The sequence below is a fragment of the Belonocnema kinseyi genome, chromosome 7 (genome assembly GCF_010883055.1).
Source record: "Belonocnema kinseyi isolate 2016_QV_RU_SX_M_011 chromosome 7, B_treatae_v1, whole genome shotgun sequence".
NCBI classification, from domain to species: Eukaryota; Metazoa; Arthropoda; class Insecta; order Hymenoptera; family Cynipidae; genus Belonocnema; species Belonocnema kinseyi.
This window is the reverse complement of record NC_046663.1, coordinates 108,374,966-108,382,414: the sequence shown is the minus strand read 5'-3', so window position 1 is coordinate 108,382,414 and position 7,449 is coordinate 108,374,966.

The following is a 7,449-nucleotide window of genomic DNA, read 5'->3' as shown; positions in this document are numbered from 1 at the left end:
ATATACATGTGCTTTTGATAAAGACTATTACATGTAGCTTTAGCCAATCCACGTACATGATAAAAGTAACAAATATAAAAGGTACGAGATGCAACTATTGATACTAACAATATACATACATGAATAGCTATATTATACAAAAACAAAACTGATTATATATATTATACATATATACATACAGGCATACATACGATTTGTATATACACGTGTACGCGATGAATAAGAAAGGAATATATGAATCTACTGTATATGTCTGACAATAGGGAGGAAGAAGGGAACCCTGAAACTCACTCAAGCGATAATAATTAACGAGTTACAAAAGAAAAAGGAGTTTAAAATATAAAATTCAGTAATAGCCAGTATTATTACACTACGTCTAAACTAACATTAGAAAAGACTGTGTTACGTTTATTCATGAAATGACTGCAGGGGGCGCGTGCACAAATGACGAAATCACGTAAGCTGCCCTTTACTATACAGCAATCTGTAACATAATACCCGCAATACACTAATTTCGCACAGTTAGTCTCATCGTTGAACAACCGTCGTTTATTAATTACTATAGTAGAGATTGAAATTATTGACTAGTGTGTGTATCATAATAACGTATTCTAATAGGTATACCTACTCTTCCCCTCGTACAACTTGAGTCTTGCCCAAAATTCGCTCTAATTATGTCCCAACACAATTTTTTCAGATTCTTTATCATAACGTAAAAAAAGTTGTTACTACGTAAACATAATAAGTTTTTGAAAATTTTAAATTGGTGAAATTTTAAGCGATTTCATCAAATCTATAAAGATTTCTAATTGATTAAATTTGTTGGAAATGTACTATTAGATCATGAAAATGTACGTTCTAAAATTGAATCAGTGACGTTTGACTGATGAAATACCTAAAAACAAGGCACTGAAGTAATAATTGAAACTGTTTCGTCGTAAATCTATTTTCCCGGTTCAGATTTACTGCTTAATTTCAGTGATGAATAGTAATATTTTACTGGATGTCTGCGAAATTTTCAGTAAAAGGGTATAGTGATACATTCCTATCTATTTTATTATTCAAATCTTATTGATTCAAATTTGGAAAGTAGCAGCAAAGTATTTAGAGAATTTTATTATTCCACTTAAAGTTTTGAGTGGATACTAAATCATATTTGAATGAGATTTAATTTTCACCTAAAAATAATACTGCATTAGGATCCCTCTTTTAAATCAGCAAGAAGTGGGTCACTGAATGAAATAAGTTACGATATTCACTGATAATTCAGTGAATTTGACTAGTTATTTAGCAAATTCAAAGGATGATTTCATGGATTCTACAGGTAAGTCTGTAAAAGAAGTCTGACTAATTTGATTTAGCGACCCGCTACTCACTAATTCAAATTTAGAAAGCTGAAAATAAACTTCAGAACTTTAAGTTTAAGTTAGTAAAATTTTATTTAGTATTGACTTGAGTTTTGAATTAGTTCAAGGTTACCAGTTCATAGTAAAATTTTAGTCATTCATTAAAAACATAAAATTTCAAACCTAAATATGAAACTTCAATAATATTTAGAGTTAGAAAGTCTCAAGTTTTACGCTTTGAATCGAAATTATTTTGATTCAACTAATTCAAATAATGCTGAGTTACTCACTAATTCATTTGAATAATTTGACTATTAAATTAGTGAAACAGTACTAATTCATAATTAGATTTTACTAATTTTCTCCTGATTGAACTCATTGTTGTTTCTTATTTTAATTAAACCGATTTTTTAATTCGTTGGAGCATCATAATAATAGAAATTGATTAAGCTCAAATTTTTAAAAAATAAATTTTTGCTACCAGTAACAATTGTTTTCTATGTTGTGTAAAGAATCGAACATTTTTTGGGGCCACACTCATTCGAGACAAATTAGGTATACATTTGAAGAATTTGTCGGTTTCAAATAAACTTCCTTAAAATATTTATTTCCATTCAAGATCTAAGATACCCTCAATCTTGTATTACAAACATATATAAAGTCTGATTAACAAGTTCAGTACCTGCTCAAAAATATTTGCTTTTTTATCAATTTTATCGAAAATTCGAATAAAAGGAAGTATTCTTGATTGCAGCTCTATGATATATTGGCAATACAGAAACGAAAGAAGTTATTCTGCGGCAGCTTTTTTTTAAAGGAATTCAATGGCTAAAATCTTTTTTACATGTCTCAAATCGTAGTAAAATGTGAGCATTTATTTAATTTTCTGTATTTTATAACCATTGTATTTTTCTAAAAGATATGTACATTAAACTCTGAGCAATTCCATATGACTAATGCATCATATAGTTGTAATCCAGATAAATCATTTTCATAAATTTTAAAACCCCAATGTTTCTTTAAAAATAGTGATCGAAATACATTAAGATCTATAGAAAAAAAAACGTGTATCAAATGAGTTACAAACAAATACCAAAGGGCTCGATGTAAAATAATATACGAGAAGCACACTGCCGACATTTTTTAGACTGCAGTTTTATTAGTTTCATAGTTGACACTAAGATTGAAACAATGGGAAAACGTGTAAGAAAGATGGATAAAGGATCTATAATCAAACCAACCAAAGTTTTGTTGACTTAACTAAATTGTTTTCTGAGTGCATAGAAATGGTAAGAACAGTATATTAAAAATAATTTTTAATATACTCCCAATTATTTTGAGGGTTGTGAGAGATATTTTCTTTATTTAAAAAAACGTTGATTCCTCGCATCTTCTTGCAGCGCGTTTGCCATTTTTTCAGTTCATTAAATACTCCTAATGCATACAAAGTAAGTAAGGAAACATGATAGTCTGATTAGTTCATTGATTAATTATTTCAAACGTCCTGACGCACACTTTCAATTCATTACTTTGTACAAATTGAATTGAGTTCCCCCGAGGAATTCCATCGAAAAATATCAAAGATTTTCTTTGGTATTGAAAAAAGTATAAAAAAACCCTTTCATATGATATTATTTCCTTCAAATGGAACCTTGGATTTTAGCCTTAATTGTAAACAAAAATCAGAAAAGCGAATAGCAGATGCAAAGATAAAAAATAAAAAAACGACAATGTTATGATACAGAATTAAATAGGTAATTAAGATAACGCTTGCATTACCTGATGTCTTGTGCAATCGTATTAAAACGATTATTAATTAACAAAAAATCGATTATTCCTATAATTCGTAAATTTCATTCAATTAATTTAAATGATTTCAAATTGTTCGATTTCAACATCGAAGGTAAAGACGTCGACTTGTTCGCTAAATATTAATGACTTTTTTTATAAACCTATTATAAGCACGATGGACCACGTTTGTCATACTAAAGCATTTTTAATAGAGGGAAATCATTTTTTGAATAAATATCGAGTTTTCTTGAGGCATTCGTAAATTAAATTAAAATTTTCTAGTCATATATCAGCGTCTCATGAAGAAAACGAAGGATCTGTTTTTATTCTAGAAAAATAGCTTTAAATAATTTGAGAAACTATATAGGAAATTCAAAAAAATTAAGTAGAACAAATTCGAAAAACATAGAAAAATTATGAAATTATTATAAACGCGATGTTTTATTGATTCGATTCGCGGTTGAAAAGTGAAATCAGGGTATTTAAGGCGATCGTGAATTGATTAAATTTATTACAGTCGATCAGAAAAAAGAGACTTGTAATACGAGGTGCTTTCATATTATTATTGTTAACTTGCGAGACCACTTCGTAGTTATCGATTGAACGAACAGTCAATCGAAGTTCGATTTCGATTGTTAGTAAAGGCGAAATGTCGAGAAACAATGAGTCTTTAATAAAAAAAAGTTGTATATATTCGGGACTTCATTCACCCTCTCATGACTCTTCAGATTCGTAAAATTTGCATCAACTTTTCGAACACATATCCCTAGTATTCTTCAGTTTAAATGCAATACTGTACTTCTATACTTGTGTAGCCACGTACATGACCAGAGATTTTCAGCATCCTAAAAACGAGTAATTGATATGTCCAATTTCATTAGTGCTCCCTTAACGATGTCTCCCAAACAGTACTTTTACTGTAAAGTCAGTTTTCGAAGTACAAAAGTTTTTTATATAATAAGAATAAGAGCACAGATCTTAGAAAGCAATATTCAATTATACTTTTAAGAATTGCGATTTTATTAATTATAGTATTTTAGGAGAGAAAAGATTGTTTTTTATGAATAAAGTTTAAATGATACGCAGATTTTGTATTCAAAACAATTTATTTTTAGCCGAACTTTTCTCCACATTGCTTCTTTAGTTACAAAATTTCTCTACGAATTATCCTTAAATATATATATATTTAAGAAACAGGTATATCTGAAATCATTATAAATTCTTTTCAAACAAATAACAATACGTACAAACAAATTTACTTTTTTTTAATCAGGCGCATGAAGACAAAAGGAATGTTTTCATCGACAAACTAAGAAATGAAAAAAAGATCGGCGAAAGAAGAAAAGAATTTCAAGTAAAAAAAGTTGGTAAATTAATATTGTCATGAAGACAGTCTTTTTTGTGCTAAAAAATACGACTATTAATAAAACGGCGAATAATGAAAGTGTAATCACATGTTTTTCAAAACTACTGCTTCAATTTTAAAAAAAAATTTTTCTTATTTCTATTGTTTTTTTTTTTAGCAAAAAAATGTCTGTTGTCATACTCTGATTTTGAGATCTTCAATTTTAATCTTATCGGAACATTTAAAGTTATTTGGATAAAATATTGTCTATTCTCATTCAGCATCTACATATCTCAGAAGCAAGTTTTTGTTTTTGCAAAAAAGAAACGATTTCTTATCGCTATCAAAATCTGATTTTGAAAACCGACGAAATTTTAATCTTGAATTTCTCGGTCGATTGTCTCTGAATTAATTAACTTTTAACACCAACATTTGTCTACCCATATTCTGGCATTTACAATATCGGGAGCATTTTATTATGTTTTATTTTGACTTGAAATTTTTATTTTTATTGCAATCCACATTCGCATCCATTCTCTTAAAGCTGAATAACTTTATGAAATTGAACTTGTTTGGTCTCAATATTCAGAAATACTTGAGCTTGAGAGTGGACTTTCGTTTCATCTTTCAATAGTGATTTCGATTTTACAAAATGTTTTTTCGCTTCCTTGAAAAAATCCTATTTTGTTGGTTATCTAGATATGTACTACCACCTTTCCGTTATTGTTTATGTAATTAATTTGAAAAGACCTTGTAGGAAATGCGTTGCTTTTTACCTTCACTGCAATTGTTTTTTCTTTATATAATTTGACTATTTTTTTAAGAAAACAATCAGAAATAAAATCATCTTTCGTTGTAGGATAAAATATTTAAATTTAGATGTAATAATTTTTTTAAGTTTGTGAGGGGGAATGAAAAATGAAGTAATATTGATTATGAGTAATGTTTCTTTAATTATAAATTGTATAAAATATTTAAATTATATTACGAGTATTTACGGGAGACATTCGTGACTTTCTTCCTTGTCCAAGCAGAAGCAAATTAGATTGCAGGGTTACCCTAAACTTAGATCGTCCTACATATCATAACAACTGTTACCAATTAGAATCGCTGCGCAGAAGTGAAGGCCTACTCATAAAAAATAACAAACACCAATTCAATAGGCCTCGTTTGAGTAACTTTAATTATCCCAATAGTGAACGCCGCGAAGGTCAAGATTTATAAGAATTCGCCTCGCATTAGTCGCAATTGTAATTCAAAATTATCTTGTCAATACAGGTCTAAAAATGAAGTATAAATGATACTATAAAATAAAAATTTAACTATTCGATCTTTTTAAAATTTATGAACTTAAATTGGAAGGGCATTAATAAACAATCTGAATAAGGAAGAGAAGCGTTTTTTTTAATAAACTAAGAAAAAATTAATTTGTCAGAAAGAAAATGATTGTTAAATTAAATGGAAAGTAGAAACTATTCTCTCTTTTAACAACGAAATAAATTAAATTTGGCGACGCGAAAACTTGAAATAATGATATTTATCGTCGAAACCTTCATCTTCGTACATATCCATTTTGAGATCTGATAGTTTTTTATACGAAGGGAGAAGGAACGAAAAAACTATATAGGGGTGAGGTACCGACGTAGCATCGCATGTCCTTAGAACATAAAATACGAATATATAATTAATTATATACTACTGCTAAAAATATTGAAAGAACGCCTGAACGAAACTATTTATTTTCTAACGAAAAAAAGGAATATTAAATAATCATTCTTCACCACAGATACAGTTTATCATTGAAGTAGAGGTACATTCCTGAAAAATTATTAGACATTTAACTCTACCATGCATTTGTTGAGAAAAAAATAAAGCGACGGAAGTTACATTTCAGATCACTAATATTTATATCATAATCGACCCCTATATGTATCATCTGGATTGTCAAAGATACAATTTGAGTTTCTGAAATTTTGGTAGTGAACTTCATTTTTATTTTTAAAAAGTTTTGAAATTTGTAATAAGTAAAATTGCTATAAAGTTTTGGGAACTCAAATTGTGATTCAGATACGAGATTCGATTTAAGTACAGACTGATTGTAATTTCTTAAATTCAACTCCTTTATTATGCAAGTCTACGATTTAAGGTTACTGTTATGGAACGGCAAGTGTAGATTTGTATGTGAGAGAAAAACTGAATTTATTTAGTGAAAAACTTGAATATAAATTTTTTAAATTCAGAAAGAACTTGCAGCGAAAAAAAGGTTTAAAATAGCAAAACTCTTGTTAAATCAATTGCAAAGAGGAAAATCCATAAGGCAAAAGAATTAACAATGCCTGATTGAGAATTTTATGTAATTTTGGCAGATATATTTTAGTTGGCAGTGGCAAGAAACTTGGGTAAATACAAACAATCGCCAATAGGTGATATAGACTACTTCTTATTTTGAAATTTAGCTTAGTTGAAATTATATTATTATATAAATAATAGAGTTAATTGGAAGCAGAGGAATAATAACGATTATCGAATTCTACCAACTTATTAATCTTTTGGACAATAGGGCCTGATACGAATATAGACCCTGCATAAGCATACGTATGATCATAATAGGTAAGTTCATCGAGATGAATTAATTTTAACTTAATATATCGAAGTTTCTTGTTATGTCCAACAATACCATCAATATTAAGAATAATACACATGGATATTTGCAATTGGTCAGATTTCCTTAAGGAATGCTAAATGTAACAATACAAAGCGTAAGAGGAATGGGAAGATATTATAAGGAAAGGAAAGTATTAAAAAGGAAGAATTGAATGAGTGTAAGATGAAGCTAACTAGCAATATCTAGTATAGTACTGGTAGATAATAATGTACAGAGTGAGAAAAGTAGGCACGGCCAGGCGATTCAATCGCTCGAGAATTGAAAATTCTAAGTATAAATATATAAATACTAAAAAGTGATAT